Genomic DNA, 17,941 nt, shown 5'->3' on the forward strand with positions numbered 1-17,941 from the left:
CCAGTGGGCCAGAGGATCCAAAGCTCACCAACCAAGCACCCCCAGGAGAGTTTAAAAAATCCCTGGGTGCGGAGCCCCCGGGCTCTTTCGAGGGTACCTCGTGTCCGCAGGAACACCTTGTTACACAGCACTGTTAGAGCTACCTCTGGCTTGTCACGCATGCCCTCGGCTTACCCTGAGGCCTCATCTTCTGTAGTTCTAAGTTTTAATAAACAGGCACATTTTTTTTAAAGCCATCAGCCTCCTTTTAATTTCATTTTGCCTGTTTACCACAAGGAGGCCCAGCAGCTCCTTGCTGAGGGCCCATTTCATGCAAGAACTGGCACTCCAAATATTAAATCAATTCAAAATAAAAGGGTGGGGGGAGATGGCAGTGAGGTGGCCTCACAGGTTCTACTCTGCACTCTGCTTTTTTTACCAACATTAGCCAAGTTCCTGTGCTTGTTTTCCTGGACAATTTGTAGTCAGCAGAGCTTCAGTGCCTTTGATCAAATCAGTCTTAAGAGCAGCTCGCGGCTGTGTCAGTTATTTAGACCTGAGCAGGGACTGGGGTGCAGCCAACAAAAGAACATTAGCTGCAGGCCACCCGTACAACTTTCCCGATTAATGAGTACAAAGCCTTGATTTTTGGAAACAGAGGGATGTTGGGAGGATTTTTGCACCATCAGGCCAAGGTACAAGACTCTGGATCCTCCCCATGAACAGGCGGAGCGCAAAGGTTTGCAAGAGGCTTTCTCCCAGCTTTGCAAAACCTTGGCCAAGTGTCCCTTTGCTGTGCTGAGAAGAGGGAAAAAAACCCTCAAGTTTACCCTGCTGCTGCACAGCTCATGAGGGATACCTGCACACCTTAGGAGAGGCCATAAATACTCCTGAGTGCCTCCTGAGGGATCCCTGCACAGCTCAGCAGAGACCCCACAATATCCCTGAGTGCCTCATGAAGCCCAGGCCCAGATGATCCCACTGAAGGAGATGTGCCCTCAGCCCCGGGACGCTCAGCATGGGCTCCCCCAACCCCTCGGGGCCCCGCCGCAGGTCACAGCAGCCCCTGCCTGGCTCCTGCCTGCCCTCACCGTGGGCATCCACGGCTGCTCCTGGCCATGGAGCTCAGCCAGGGCTGGTGCTGGCTGGGCTTTGCTGGTGGAAACACCTGGACATATCTCTGACAACTCTTATCACTTTATTTGAACATAAAATGAGGGCCAAGTCCTGCCCTGGAAGAGGGGTCCTGCCAACCTTCAGACATGGTAGGGGAACAGGGCCAGGGGGCTCAGGGGCAGAGGGTCTCGTTGTGGACGGGTGTGTTTTGGGAATGGCTCCAGATGGTCCAGAACCTGTGGCAGGGCAGATGGGGACAGACGCGAAGAGCTGGGAACGTGGGTCAAGTTCTCTCTGCCTGAGTTGTTAGGCTCGTCTTCTGAGGATGCACAGCAGCAGCTTGGGAGAGAGCAGTGGCTGAGGCCCCAGCTGACAGTGGCACACCTGCACAGCAGGGCCCAGAGCTGGCAAGGCTCCCCAGCACGGCTGGAGCGGCTGGCACACCTTGGCCCAGCTGGACAGCTGCCCCTCGAGGCCCCGGCGAGCAGGGGACGGCTCTGGGCAGGTTCCCTGGCCAGGAGCGGGCCCCAGAGCACCTCTGCCTTTCAGGGGCCATCTCGTCCCCGCTCTTTCTCCTCCCCACCTTGCTGTGCTTCTGCCCTGTGCCCCTGGGGCTGCTCCTGGCCAGGCAGCCTCAGGGGGAGCCAGCACTGGCTGCAGCCCCAGCGGCCCCCCAGGACAAGGCCCAGCAATGAAGAGGCCAAGGAAAGCACTGGGCAGCAGCAGAACCCTCAGCAGAGTTCTTTGCACAGCCATGGACTGGCCACAACTCCACTGCAGCCTCACTGGGAATCTTCCCTGACTGTCAGCAGCCTTTAAAGGAAGCTCTTGGAGAATGAGATCAGCAAAACACTCACCATTTTCTCATGCAGAAATACCAGATTCCAGCCGAGCACATCATCAGGCCAAGTGCTGCAGCAGCCACAATGGCCATCAACTTCATCAAACAAGATGTTCCCCAGCAGAAATCTTTTCTCATGCTTTTCCAGATTTTGTCAGCACGTGTTGAGGTGCCAGCTGCATCTTGGGAGCAATGGGAAGGATGAGCCATTGCTATGCTGCACTGCTGAGCTGGCAGCACGGTGGATATGGCCAGCACATTCTCACTCTCTGTTTTCCCCAGAGCTGGGGCCTGCAGGCACCTTGCCACCTCTTGGCACAGGACTGCTCAGTGCCCAAAGCCCTGAGCCTGCATGCCATAATTCCTCTCGGCTGTGCTCTTCTGCTCCCCGCAATACTTGTCAAAGAGGTGGATAAAGACAAGGAAAATGCCCAGAGTTTTGGAGCTGCTCCAAAACTCCACCCTCCAGCAAACAGCTGCCTCTCTGCATCTCCCCAGAGAGTGGGAAATTGCAGGCACCTCAGGCCCATGGTGCAATTTGAGCTCCCTGTCAGCTGGAGCCAAATGCCTTCCTGCAGAGGCTGGGGAGAAGCTGCAGCCAGCCCAGGCTGGGAAACAGCCCTGCAGGTCCTGAGAGCAGCAGCGGGGCAGCGAGGCTGCCATGGATCCCTTCCCACTGTGCCAGGCATGGCCTGTCCAGATGTGCAGGGAAAGGTCCCAGCTGCTGAGTCCCAGGGGAAGGGGGAGGGAAATGCACCCACCATGCTGTTTCTCCAGATCACTCAGGATTTGTTCCAGATGTTTGGATTCCTGTCGGGATTTACTACTTCCTCTATGTTTGTTCTTTCCTCTCAGGGGACCTTAAGAGAAATATTTCCATTTCCCAGGCATGGATCCCACAAAACCCATGCTCAGCCTGTGGAGTCAGCAGGGACACACTACTCACCCCTGTGATGGGAGATGGGCTTGCGAGCAACATCCACCAAAGGACCTGGGAAAGTCTTCTCTGCAGCCACACCTGAAACTCAACAGCCACAGGAGCTTCTGTCATCTCTGCAGATCTGCATGGGCAGCACTGAGCCCCAGGAGTGGTGGGGGGGTGGCCCAGGCCCAGAGCACACACTTGCATGGTTCTGTCCTGGCACCTGCAGCAATGCCCCCCTGGCCGAGCTTTGGGCTCTGAGCTGGCAGCTCTCGCAGGGGGAAAGTCCTTGACCTACCCTCACCATCTCCCAGAGGCTCAGTAATGACTATGGGTTCTGAATCCAGATCCTCTTCATCCTCATGTTCAGCTGCAAAGAAAGGCAGGACAGAACAGCTCCGGTGACACTGCTGAAGATTCTCCTTCAGGCCGCAGTGGCAGTGAGTGGCCCTGGGTGATTGGTGCCCTCCAAGGCATTCCCTCAGCTCTGCCTTCCACTCAGGAACAGGGGCAGGGGGACCACAAGCCTGCAGTGGCCCCGCACTGGGATGGAAGGAGCCCCTTGTGGGAGAGTTGGGGCAGAAAGGACTCCCTGGAGCTGCCAGCAGCTCTAAACCCAGCCCCAGCCGAGGCCAGGGCTTGGCAGCAGCAGCAGGAGCAGCTCAGTCTTCCTGGGGCAGGCAAAGGAGCTGTGAAAGGCTCAGCCCCGGGGCACAGCCCGGGGCCCAGCCCCTTCCCTCTCTGCTCTTCTCTGGGGCTGCACAGAGCACACAGAAGGACACACTGGCATTGTACATGGATGGAAGATGGGCAGCTAAATGCTCCTTCCTCCCACTGACAGCGATCCTTCTGTGGCATTGCTGTTGGGCACAGGAGTAGGAATTTGGGGGAGAGGATTTCCAGAATCCATCAAATTTCAAAGGATCTTAAAGGAAATCTCACATAAATATTTATCTGGACAATTATTTCTCTGTTAGGAAAGGGTTGCTTATAACCTACCTTCACCAGACTCCAAGATCCTTAAACCGTGGTTTACCAGTCTTTCGAAACGCTGCAAGTCACGGTCCCAACCTAGAAAGGAGCACAGATGGGAAATGTTCCACGGTGTGCTAGGATCCCCCTTTCTATGGGGAAGTGAGCACTTCAAGGGGCTCAGGTAATGCTGTGAGCCCGCACTGCCAAGCAGCAGAGAGGGCAGCTCAAGGCTCAGCAGGACTCAGGCCCAGAGGCACAGCAATTACCTCCTGTGACTGTGCCTGGCAGCGCCTCCCTTCCTGCAGCAGAGGCTGCCAGTGAGCCACTGCTTCCTCTGGGAAGCTCAGCCTTCAGCACAGCCTCTCCTTCCATCTCTGGGGAAAGGAAAAGGGACAGCTGGATCAGGTGGGGCTGTTCCCCAGCAGGAAGGGGGCATCTAAAGGAGGCAAAGCTTGTCTAAGTCATGGATGAGATTCAGGATAAAGACGAGGTTATTGGGGCTGCTCCAGGGCCCACCCTCCTCCAAACATCTGCCTCTCCAGATGTGTTCAGTGACTGGGAAATTGCAAGGGATCTCAGGGTGTGCCTGGGCCATGGTGCACTTGGGTCTCCCTGTCAGCTGGAGGCAAATGCCTTCCTGCAGAGGCTGGGGAGAAGCTGCAGCCAGCCCAGGCTGGGAAACAGTCCTGCAGGCCGTGAGAGCAGCAACGGGGCACCGAGGCTGCCATGGATCCCTTCCCACTGTCCCGGGCACGGCCTGTCCAGATGTGCAGGGAAAGGTCCCGGCTGCTGAGTCCCAGGGGAAGGGGGAGGGAAATGCACCCACCACGGCGTCTCTCCAGATCACTCCGCTTCTGCTCTATGTATTTGTATGTCTCTAGAGCCTTATTGTTTCCTGGAGGTTTGTTCTTCCCTCTCGGAGGACCTTAAGAGGAATATTTGTATTTCAGATGGATGGATCCCACAAAGCCATGGCTCAGCGTGTGGTGTCATCAGGGGCACACAACTCACCCCTGCGATGGGAGCCGGACTTGTGTTCAGCAACCAGGAAAGGAGCCTGAAAGGTCCTCCCTGTAGCCACACCTGCAACTCAATAGCCACAGAAGCTTCTGTCAGCTGTTTCCTGCCAGGTTGTCAGTGATTATTCTTTTAGGAACATTACCAGTATACCTGCACGGGACTTAAGAGGCAGGAAATCTTCATGGAGCCAAGGTGCTGGAGAAGCCTTCCTAGCATGCTCATCTAGAAGGGAGCACAGATGAGAACCAGTTCCTGATGTGCTGGGATCCCTCTCTGCCTGTCAGAACTTGGCACTGCAAGGGGCTCGGGCAAGGCCATGGGATCCAGATGTGAAAGGACAAGGTCAAAGCTGCACAGGGGCCTGGGGAACTCTGGGCTGTATCTTCGCCAGTCTCCATACTTTTGGTAGGCCCTGGGCCACATCTCTGGGAGGGCAGCTGGAGCAACCCAAGGCCCATGAGTCTTCACTCCCTCCCACAGAGGAAACCCTCCCTAAAGCCCAGGGAAAACCATCCCCAGCGCTTCCCGGGGAGCAGGGAGCGCTGTCCTGGGAAAGGGCAGCAAGGCTGCCGGCTCACCTGCTCCCCGTGCTTGCAGCGGAGCAGCCTGGGCAGCCCTGGCAGGCAGGGCCACGGCCAGGAGGAGCAGGAGGAGGATGCGCAGAGCAAGGGCCATGGTGCCTTGCCCTGTGCCAGTCCCGCCGCTCTCGCTGCCACCACTGTCCTGAGGCCGCTGTCCCAATGTCAGCACCACTGCTGCCACCGCCGCTGCTGCTGCAGCAGTTGTGCTCCAGGACTGCCTGCTGGGGCCTTGTGGTGCTCTGCAACCACGGGGCTCTGGGACCTCTGTGACCTCAGAGCCTGCTGTGACCTCAGCCTGCTGTGACCCCAGAGCCTGCTGTGACCTCATGGCCTTAGCTGTACCCCCAGAGTGCACCCCCTTCTCTACAAATGGACTGCCCTGTCTGTAAATGTTTTGTTTCATCCAAGGGCCATTGCTCAGCAAAACCTTTCTTTGCCTGCTGACATTGCTGGTCAGACTTTGTCCCTGCAGATGTTCTTGATTGTAGACGTACAAATTTATTTTATTGTTTCCTTGTTAGGTGGTTCGTTCTGTTGTACCCCCATGTTCTCCCCGAGTTTGTTGACCCCTGGGTTTTACCCTCCCTCAAAGCTGACCCTCATGCCATTCCCCACCCCTTGTTCCAGCTCTTTCCCTGCCTGTCACAGCAACCCAGCCCCTTGGTCCCCGAACCTTCCCTGTCACTGTCACATCGGGCCAATCCCTGATTGCAACACCCCTTTGGGATGCCCCAATTCCTCAAGGCCCCACTGGCCCCTGTGACCCATCCTCTCCACCCTCCTACCCCAATGGGCTCCAGACACTGGATGTGATCCCGTCACTCCTCGCCTGCGGATTCCCTCTTGGTGAGCTGTTTGTATCCACCCCCTGACTTGGATCTTGCACAGGAGTGCCAGGGGCTCTTTGTTTCTCCTCTCTTCACCTGAAATGAACTCTTTCTTGTGGAGCCTCAAGACAGAGAGCTGCCTCCTCTCTCCTCTGCCCGGTCCCTGTTGTGGCTTATGTCTGGCACCTTAGAGCAAGTGGCTCTAAAGGTTCTGCTTTGGTAAATGCCCATAGCGAGGGAGTTCCCCACTCCTGGTGTGGTGTCGGAGTTTTAAGAGCTAGACTGAGTTCTGGTAGTGACTCCACCAATCTACGGAATGCCCCTTCTTCAGTGCCTGCTCTGGTGCTCTGCCATCTCACACACCAGAGTGTGATTCACATACTGCAGCCCAGAGTTAGGTTTTTGCAACACTGAAATGGGTGTGGTCAGCAGGATTGCTGGGGGTCTATCTCTGCAGAGCTAAACAAAATGTGTGCACCATCCCAGGCTGGACTTAAATAAGCACAGGTATTTTGGAAAGATGAAGACAACGTAGCAGACAACAATGTAAAAATCAGATGAAAATAACAGGAGGGAAGGCTAAAGGAGTGCACATTTGGGGGTTTATTTTTTTTGGGTGCAAAGCAAAATCAGAAGGTCCTAAGTGCCCAAAAGATTGGAAATGTGGAATGTCCTCCATAGCAGAATGTTAGACCTCTGGATCCTTAAAACAATTTTATTGTGCTGGAACAGTGGCAGTTTGAGCTGGTGCCTCTGGGGGATCCTGAACAAAGAACCTCTGGGCTTTTATACCCTGCCAGCTGAAGTGTGATAGTCTGGGGCCTTCCTGCTGTGTCCGAGTGGCCGGTCACTGGCTGGCACCACAGGTCCCCAGGTCCTCTGCTGAGCCATCCCTCTCCTGCAATCAAGTTTAGTCTGTCACTTTTGGCTTTTGTCTCTGATCCACCACCAGGACCACAAGTGCACATCGTCCTGAGGATGTACAAATGCCTGTTCTTGCTGGAACATTGCTGTTGCGTGACACCCTGCAGGCAGAGCGGGCAGCTGTAGGGATGTTGACTCGTTTCCCTGGTGCCAGCCCTGCTGCATGCATCAGAGCTCCTGGGCCTTGGTGCTCACTGGGACATGGCCCGGCACAACTGGGAGTTACAAAGCGTCTTCAAGGAATCCCCACAGGTTAAACCACATGATTTAGCCTGGGATTTTAAGTTGTTTCTCAACTTGAAGAGGGCCTAAACAAGTCTGTAGAAGGGCTAAACAAGTGTCCTATGAATTCTCTCCCTGGCAAGTTCAGTTCCGCCCCCGAATGCCCCTCGGCGTTCTCAAGGCAGTGGCAGGAGCCGGGTGCTGACCCGGAGCCCCGCTGGACAGGGAGAGCGCGGCACAGAGCGAGCCCTTGGCGCCCGGGATGGCCACAGGCCCGGGAGAGCCGGGCGGGCAGCGCCAGGGCCCCGCTCAGGGCCCCCCGGGCTCCTCTGGCATCGGTTCCGTCCCCTCGGGCGCTGAGCGGTGCCGGTGCCGCCGCTCTGCCTGCGGGGCTGTCTGTGCCCGGCCCCGATGGAGGCAGGGCCGCGGCTGTGGCCCCTGGGCTCGGGGTGCCGCCTGCCCGGCGCTCAGCACCGCCCGTGCCGTGCCCGTGCAGCGCGACCCGGCGGGGCAGCTCCGCCTCGGCCCCTCGCCACAGCCGTCCCGGCACGGCGGCTGCCCCTGGGCCGCGGCAGCCCCGAGCCGGACGGGCCCGGCAGGAACCCGGAGGGCTCCGTCCCATGCGAGCCTCACAAGAGACTCCAGCCCCACTGCCTGCAGCAGGAGGGACGCAAAGCACCGGCACGCTTAGGAGAGCCCACAGCCCTCTCCACACCTGAAATGAGACCCCAAACCCCGTCCTGTGCTCAGCAGAGACCCCCAGCACCCTGCACACCTTGGGAGAGATCCCAACCCCCCTGCATGCCCACACAGGATTCCAAATCTCATGCATGACTTTCCGTGGACCCCAGTGTCCTCCATGTCTCATAGGGAACCTAAAATATCCCTGTGTGTCTCAAAAGGGACCCAAGCCCCTCGTGCACCTTATGGGGTCTCCAAAGCCCCCACGTGCCTTATGGGGAAGCCCGGGGCAGCGACGCCAAGTGTTTTGACCTGGAAATCAAGTGTGGTTGCAGCTGGATTGTTGGAGAACAGTTGTTGGAACAAGGCCATGATTCTATGGAATACCTGTTCCTAAAAACCTCTGTTGAAGACCCCAGAATCACGCTATGTCTGGCCTGGGAACAGAGCTTGGAAACCCGGCTATGTGTCTAGGCCTGGGAAACTGCATAGTTGTATAAGGTCTGGGAATGAGATAGTAAGGACAGGCATAGCCTTGAAGATATGCTCAACAAAGATGAAATGTCCTTGGAAGACATGACTTAGAGATGAGAACTTGGCTTGAAAACTTAGCTACAGCTGTAACCGCAAGTAGGACAAATAAAACAAAGACCTTTGTAAATTAACTAATGAGAGCTTACTGCTGATTATGCTTGTAAAATACCTTTATAAGTTAAGTGGCTTTTTGATTAAAGGGGAGTTTGGTATCAATCATATTGATTGCGTGCTTGTTTTCCCACCACCAGCATCATATTGGTGCCCAAACTCAGGGACTTGGTCTCTGCCCCAGGGACTTGGTCTCTGCCCAGTCGCTCTGTGACCAGGACGGTGAGACCAGTACCACACCAAAAAGCAGCGTTCAGCAGGCTAAAAGGAGACAGATGCTGGCATAAGGAGTCACTCTGGTGCCTGAGTCTGCAAAACTCAAAACTCGCCATCTGGGAGGAGCTACCCTGCTTACAAAGTGCAAAAGGCTGCACTAAAAAGGGATAGATTATAATGGAAAGCAAAATAACTCTTCAGTTGTTAACTAGTTTCTTAAAGAAATGTGAATTAGCTGATATAGATCTTGATAAAGATCCACTGGCATAATATGGCCAAGCTCAAGGCTTGTTTAAAGCCTCAGGGGATCTCTTTGATGAGAAAGAATGGAGTGAATTAGGGAACTTCCTTTGGTTTAAGGTGATTGATGATGATAAGGCTGCCCTAAAGCTAATGAAGGCTTGGTGTTCAGTCATAAATTGTTTGCAGAGGTATCAGGCAGAAAAGAAAGTTGCTGCTGTCACTACTGCAACCTTGGAAGGAGTTAATAAACCAGGAATGCATTCCTTCGGGGTAGACTACAATCCCACTCCTCCAGTAGGGAATATTATTGAGATAAGGAGCAGACCAAATGAGAAAAAACCTACTGGTCTTCCTGCTATTAATCCTGCCTCTAGTTCTGCTCAATTGCCCACAGATCCCCTCCCCGGGAGTGAACAATTTGCAACAGGGAATGAGAGACTCCCAGACAGCAAGGCAGAGCAGCTGCAGGATGAAATTGCTCAGAACCACCATAAAGGAGCTCTAATGTGTGAGAACCCCAGCCTTGCTCTGGGGTCTCATATGGTGGTGAAATTCCTCCTCCAACCCATGCTTCCATAGAAAAACTCCGCAGGCTTTAGCTGTTTGGTCTCAAGGCAGTTTATTGCTAGTTATCTAACAGATTATGTTCTTGGGCTTCGGCTATTTGATCAGCGTCCTGGGTAGAGGCACACACACACGCTGACATCCTCTCTATCTGCTGTCTTCTTCGTCTCTCCCCCCGCCCAGGACTGCTGCTATCTTTTATAAGATATATTACGTATAACATGTTTACAATTATTCCCCAGTACCTACTACCTACGTTGCCAAGTGTTTTTCTACTCTAAACCAATCTGTGAGTGCCAACATCACCAAGAACATGGAGGTAAGGAAAAAGGAGGAGGAAGAACAGGATCAGCCCACTTTCCTCCATCTTAGAACTTTTGACCCCCATGTAAAAAGTGAGAACCCCCCTGTACATGTGCTAAAACCCCCCTGTACAATACTAAAAAAATTTCCCCTCTACTTTGTAACTACTTTTACTATACTATCTAACCTTTTGTGACTGCTTGTTCCACCTCCAAAGTTGGCAATTCATTCCATGGCTCAAACTCAAAATCACAGTTGTTTTTCAGCTGCCTGCCAGGGTCTAGAATGCTTCTGACCAAGGCCTGGAACCTCTAAAAATGACTGAGAGACATTTTGAGTTCCCACACTAATGATACCTACTGGTGCTCTTTCTAAACAAGAAACTTCTAAAGAATGACCAATAATACACGGAATAGATTGGTTAAGTATCTAAAAAGAAGCAATAAGTAATAAGGATAATGACATGTATTCTGCTATTACTGACACAGATTTTCAGGCTTTCCCTGTTGTCTGTACACCAAATCCAGCAGGAGGGATGACAACTAATTATCATCCTGTAGATTGGAAATTGCTTTCATAATTAAGAGCAACAGTTAATGAATGTGGGTTACACGGGGAGCCTGCAAAGCAAATGCTTGGTTACGTATGGGGCTCAGGTTTGCTTCTTCCAGAAGACATTAAGGGTATCATGAGAATGATTATGACACAGTCTCAGTTGATGCTGTGGCAATCTCACTGGCTTCAATTGAGTGATCGTTTTGCTGGAATTCTACGACAGCCAAATGATCCTTTAAAAGGGGTGACAGTTGAACAGTTGATGGGTACAGGACAGTTTGCCACGATTGAGATGCAGGCACAAGTAGGGGCTGAGAAATTAAAAGCTGCTATGCAATTAGCTAAAGAAGCAATTTCCAAGGTTAGAACAACACCAGTGTCTCCATCCTATATGTCCATAAAGCAAGGCAGAGAGGAATCTTTTGCCCCCTTTGTTGATAGGGTAACTGAAGCTATTAACCAAGCCTGTGTACAAGACTTTATGAAAGGAAGTCTATTACGACAGTGTATTCTAGAAAATTGCAATGCTTCTACCAGAAGTGTTCTTAATACAATGAGCATTGATGCATCAGTAGAGGAAATGCTAGAGAGAATGTCGAGAGTTCCTGCAGGTCGACAGGCAATGTTAGTTGAGGCACTCAGGGATGTAGGGAAAGATTTGGTGCAAGGCCAAACGCAAGCCTTTGCTGCTCTGACTCCATTGCAACCCATAAATAATTCTAAGCAACAACAACCTTGTCCAAAGTGCTTCAGGTGTGGGAAAATAGGACATTTTCATCGTAACTGCAGAGAAGGGACAGTGTGGTGTAACAAATGTTCCATGAACTCCCACTCCACTGAAGCCTGCAGAGAATCGGGAAACACGGTGAGGAGCGTGAAGAGCTGTGGCACGAAGACCCCAGCAGTGGCTCCTGTGTGGCAGGCCCCAAACAACTACAGCCAGCCAGCTGCCTCTGGCCAGCCACAAGTGGAAGCCTCAGCCTGGACCTGGCAACCACAATAGACATTACGTTAATTGATAGAAAGCCTGTAAAGATCCCTACCGGGATCCAAGGACCAGCGATGCATAAAGAAAACCTTGTGGTGCACTTCTTTCGGGTCATTCTTCAGCAGGTTTAAAAGGACTTTTCATATTACCTGGAGTAATTGATGCTGATTTTACAGGTGAAATCCTTATTGTTGCTGTGACATTTTATCTACCTCTGATTATTCCTGATGGCAGCAAAATTGCTCAGCTTGTACCTACGCTGCAGCTGACAGAAGCTGCCTCTTCCGTTATGCAACAGCAGAGGGGACCATAGGGTTTTGGATCTACAGGAGGTATTGCTTGACTATGTTTGCTGATGGAGGAACAGCCAAAAGCTCCTGTTCTTTTGGAAAATGGCCAACAGAGACTGCAGCTATCTGCACTCCTGGATACTGGAGCTGACATCACCATTGCCAGCAAGGACTGTTGGCCTGGCAGCTGGCCTCTGCTCCAAATGCTCTCTGGTGTAGAGGGAGTAGGAGGTTCAGCTTCAGTTTGTAAGAGCAAGACAAAATTTGTTTATCACTGGATGGTCCCACTTGTGTACAATTTGTTACTCTTATGTCATTACCACACAATGTTCAAGCATTAATTGGCCATGACATTCTCATGCAATTAGGTGCTCTCCTTGTGACAAAAGATCGTTTTTAGTAGCAGTCACTACTTGGGCTTTCCCGATCCCCCTAACCTGGAAATCTGATGATCCAGTGTGGATCAAGCAGTGGCCATTAAAGAGGGAAAGCCTACAACAAGCTCATTGCCTTGTTACTGAACAGTTCCAGCAAGGTCACTTAAACCTTCTACTAGTCTCTGGAATACTCCAATATTTGTTATTAAGAAAAAATCAGGAAAATTTTGTCTGCTGCATGATTTACGTGCAGTCAATGCCCAGATGGAAGCAATAGGGGCCTTACAGCCAGGTCTCCCAAATCCAGCTATGCTGCCTGAGGATTGGAATCTCCTTATAATTGATTTAAAAGACTGTTTCTTTCCAATTGGCATTCATCCAAAGGATACCAAAAGATTTGCATTTACCTTACCCTCTTTAAATCGTGAGGCACCAGTGAGCAGATATCAGTGGACGACCCTTCCCCAGGGAATGAGCAACAGTCCTGTGCTGTGTCAACATTTTGTGGATGCTGCTCTGTTACCTGTTGGAGCTGCTTTTCCTGACATGGTGATATATCACTACATGGATGATATTCTGTTGGCACAAGAAAGCTCGTTCGCTGCTCAGCAGGAGGCTTTCATTCTTGTGCAGTTACTGAGTAAAAACTTGTGTGTTGCTCCGGAGAAAGTACAGCGCTCTGCTCCCTGGAAATATTTAGGCTGGGTGATTTCTGACATGCATATTTGGCCACAGAAAGTTGATTTGCAGCTGTAGTTAAAAACCTTACATGACATGCAACGATTTATAGGAGATATAGAATGGCTTTGTCCTGTTGTTGGTATTTCTAATGCTGATCTTGATGAACTGCGACCACTGCTGAAAGGCACAAATCCTGCTACACCAATTCACTTAGCTGACAAACAATGCACAATTGTACTGGATATTGCTACTGCTGTAGTACAGAGAGCTGTGGATCACAGAGATCCTGACTTATCCATAGACATTACTATTCTGTCTCAGCCAAAACACCTGTTAGGTGCTCTCATTCAGCAGTTAAAAGACAGAGGGGGAAAGAAGGAGGATATAAAGGTATTAGAATGGGTGTTTGGACCTATACAACCTTGTAATTTCATCCAGCCACGTAGAGATATACTTGCACTGTTAATTTGAAAAAGTCAGAAGCATGTGTTACAGGTCACTGGAGAAGAGCCACAAAGAATATTTTTTCCAGTAAAACAGAAGGATCTGGACTGGTTTTTGCAACACTCTCCTGAGTTACAAGCTACCATTTTAGAATCTGGTGCAGAAATGCAATTGTCTCCACTATCTTCATTTATTTTACGCTGGATGTCATCACAGACTTGGCTGTCACAACCAAAATATAGTGAAACACCACTGATGGATGCTATCCCTGTATGCACAGATGCGGGCCCCAAGTCTCGAAAAGCTGCTCTCACCTGGAATGAGCAAGGACAATGGAATCATATCATATTAGAGGGACAGAAATCAGGCACTTTGCAGAATTTAGAACTTTTAGCTATTTTTGTGCATTTTGTTGATGGATGCATGATCCTATAAATGTTGTGTCTGATTCCTTGTATGCAGTTGGAGTAGCACAGCATATTCAAGATGCATTGCTGCGAGAAGTACAGAATCAACGCCTGAATACAGTTTTTGCACAATTGCAATCAGCTATTAGACAGAGATCCGCTCCCTATGCTATTTTTCACATCAGGAGTCATAAGTGGATGGAAGGATTAGGGGAGGGCAATGCTTGTGCTGATCAGATGGTATCAGTGACTGTACCCATGGACAATTTTACAAAAGCACACAATGCCCATGCCTCATTTCATCAGAATGCAGAAGGGCTATGATGTTGCTTTGATATTACCATGGAGGAAGCCCGAGGAATTATCAGAGAATGTCCAGACTGCAGTCATCACAATTGACCAGGCCTTAGCCTGGGGGTAAATCCCCAAGGTCTAGGCCCCAATGAGTTGCAATAAATGGATTTGACTAATGTGAATGAATTGGGCATTTACATAATATCCATGTAGACATTGACACCTACAGTCACTTCATTTGGGCCTCCCCACAAGCTGGAGAGAAAGCAGTTCATGTTATTCGACATTTAACACTGTGCTTTGCTACCTTAGGGGCACCTAGAGTTATTAAAACAGATAATGGTCCTGCATATGTAGGGAAGAAAGTTAATCGCTTTATGCAGCTGTGGGGTGTTAAGCATATGACAGGAATACCACACTCTCCCACAGGACAAGCTATAGTAGAAAGGGCAAATCAATCTCCAAAACAGTATCTTGCAAATTTTAAGATAATTACTGATCCTCAGGAAAGATTGGGAAAAGCATTGTTTACTTTAAATCATCTTTGTATATTTGGTGTTCACGATATGTCACCTGCCTATGCACATGGGATACTTGCAAAACAGAAAGATGTTGATAAGCCAATGACTGCAATGTATAGGCATCCTGCTACAGGGATATGGTCAGGACCAGCACCTGTAAATTATATGGGTAGAGGTCATATGTGTGTGTCTACACCTACAGGTCCCTTGTGGGTTCCCAGTAAGTGGACACGTCCTGTTTCAACACGGCTGCCGACACCTCTGCCGAAGACCGAAGACTCCACAGAGGACGACTTCGGCTTGAGCCTATTCTACAGGAAATAAATAATGTTCTAGGGAACAAAACTATACTTTTGATATTGATACTGTCAATCTTGTTGCAAGTTAATGCTTGGGCTCCTGCACAACCAAGAACAAACACATGGGTTACTTTAGCTAAGCTGACAAATCAGAGTGCTATTTGTCTGTCTCTAGCCTCCCCTGGAAATCCATTCTCTACCTCTCTGGTAGGGATACCTGTTGACAATTGGCCTTGCCCTCAGAACATACCATCTTGCAAGGTGACAAATCCCCAAAATAATGTGGATAATTGGGATTCTTGGGTTCCTCACCTTCCCCCTGCTCCTCTTGAACCACAAGAGTTAAAACTTTTGGGATCAATTCAAGCTGATGCATGCATTGTTTTTAATTGGACTAGTATGCAGCAACAAAATCCTAACAAGTATCCAGTATCAGTAAATTCCAGTCTCCCAATATAGAGAAATTCTTCCTATTGGTGTAATTACACTTCAGCACATGTTTCAGTTTCTTCCAATTCTCCACTGCAGCTACCCACTGGGTACTTTCTCATCTGTGGAGATCATGCCTGGTCTGGTATCCCTTCTAAACTCAAAGGAGGTCCCTGCACAATTGGTTCCCAGTGTGAACTGAATGGCCAGCAAGGGACTGGGGAAGGCTGGGACCCACAGTGATGGCAGTCATCCCTCCTGGTTACACACAGGACTCCTCGGCCCTTTCTGGGGTGCCCTGGATTGCCAAGGTCACGCTGAGGAAGTGTCTTTGCTGCCATCCTGTGCAGGATCATGCTTGGCCCATTATGGCCTCATGTCCCCTGTCTCTCATTGTCCTCTGACATTGCCTATGTCCCTGCACCCCTCTCAAGAGCAGGACTTTGGCACCAGCCCCAACGCTCCAAATCCACACGTTGGCTCTGTCGCTATGGTATCCCCACACATACTTTATGGACAAGAATACCCCTTACTTAATCTAATAATTGATACCTGGCTAACAAGATAATGACCCATCACTCTCATTGGTTTGCCCCTACCTCCCTTCCTTCTTTTAGGTGCCAAGGAAACGAGTAATACTTGAGCTATGCTAAAAGCTGTGCAGAAAGAAGTAGTTACTTTTTACCCGGGGATGGGAATGAAGCACTTTCTAGAAATCAGCAAATTTAGCAGAACAAGCTAACTGCAAAAGGCTGTTTAACCACTGGCTATTTGAGCAGACAGTTTTTTAGAGCATGTGCAGAAACAGAGGTAAAAAAGTTGAAGCCTGAGGAAGCCTTCTGAGCCTTCATCCAAAATGACCAGCAGGAGGCTGACAACTGCCATCATTAAGCCCAGAGTGACACAAGCTCACCAGGAGACTGAATTGCAGAAGGTTTAATACAGAAGCTCTCTCTTTTATAGACAGGTTTGACACATTCTACTTGATTGGCTAATTAACAAAAACATCTTTCTCACAAACAGTCCTTAAGAAGAACAAAAAATCAGAATAGAAAATCACCACCTGCTGGTTGTTTAAACTAACAAGTTATCATCATTTCTGCAACTCCCTAAAAGGTCTCACAAGCTGCTGTGAAAAACGAATGTCGTGTCTCCCTCTCTGGCCAGGCTGTCATCCACAGATGATCACCTCGTGCAGAAACTGCACATGTGCTACAAGGGTTTATATAAGGATGTAATTAGAATAGATGTTGCAATATGAAGGTTAGGAAAGTATAATGTGTACATTAAGTTAAAAAGTTTAAAAGCCTGTACTGTGCAATGAATGGACAAGTGAGTTTGTGGTGAAGCTATTGCCCTCACTCTGCTCTCAAATAAACCAAATAGCCACTCTATAGGCCCTACACTATGGAGTGCTGTTTTCTGGCCTTCTTTTTGGGTGTCATAATCAAAGTATGTTTCTCATCTTCTTCTTAGAACCTTCTAAGCATAAAGTGAGTAAGACAGCAAGTTGTGTATTGACAAGGTGGAAACAGGGTAAGTCAGGACAGAAGAAACATTTCCAAGTCCCCTGCTGGGACAGGAAAAGTTGGGAAACAGTTCTGGGGAAGAGTGTCCCTGCCACAGCCCTCAGCGCTGCCACCATGCACAGGATGGCGGCTGGGGCTGAGGCAGCCTCTGGGCTCGGTGGAGGCCTTCCAACACAGAACATTGTGCTGCTCCGGCCCCCGAGCAGCACAGAGCTGGCAGAGTCCCCCCGTTCCACCGTCTGCCTCAATGGACATGGACAGACAGCCGGGGCACGGACACAACGTGGCACCTTTGGTCTGTGAGCACAAACATGCACCAGCCAGGCTGTCATGTCCGGGGGCAGTGCTTTGATGTCAAGGCAATTCAAATAGGTGAAAGCAGGAAGAAACTCCAGGGTTTGAATGCTCTAAAATAAAATATTTTATTTGCCAAAAAAGGACCAAAAGCAGAAAGCATCATGGCAGCCTGTCTCTTCCACGCAGGAGTCATAGTGACTGTGAAGTGATGAAGATGGAGACAAGATCCATGAGATCTACTTGAAACAGGCTGTGGAGTGGGTGCTCACCTGCAATGTGCACTCCCTCAGGGTACCTATTTATTTAGAGCACTATGAAGACTACATAGGAAGGGAAAAAAACCCACAAACTGCAGCAGGAAGTCTGTAAGGGGTTTAATGAGAATATTCAAGTTGAGCACAGACTTTCTGTTCAGCAGATGCACAGGCAGGGGCTTCTTGGGCCACTGCTTTGGCACCCATAATTTTGATTAGGGGATTGCAGGAAAAAAGAAGAGAAGTCCATCAACTACTGAAGAGAAACAGCCACTGAGAGGAACCGATGGGTGAAGAAATGTCAGGGGAAAACAGGCAGAAAACAGTAGATCAAGACAAGTTGTCTTGATTTAGGGTAAATTTGGAAGAGAACTTTTAAAGGGTTTTTGTAGAAAGCAGATTCAATTAGTGGTAGTTTTTGTTAAAGGTTTTAGGCCAGATTTTGGCTCCCAGCTGTAGAGTATGTTTTTCACATTTGGTCTTGTATTGATTGGGTTAAGGGTTATTGTTGTTTATC

Source organism: Lonchura striata, chromosome 32 (assembly GCF_050655825.1).
Source record: "Lonchura striata isolate lonStrDom1 chromosome 32, ASM5065582v1, whole genome shotgun sequence".
NCBI lineage: Eukaryota > Metazoa > Chordata > Aves > Passeriformes > Estrildidae > Lonchura > Lonchura striata.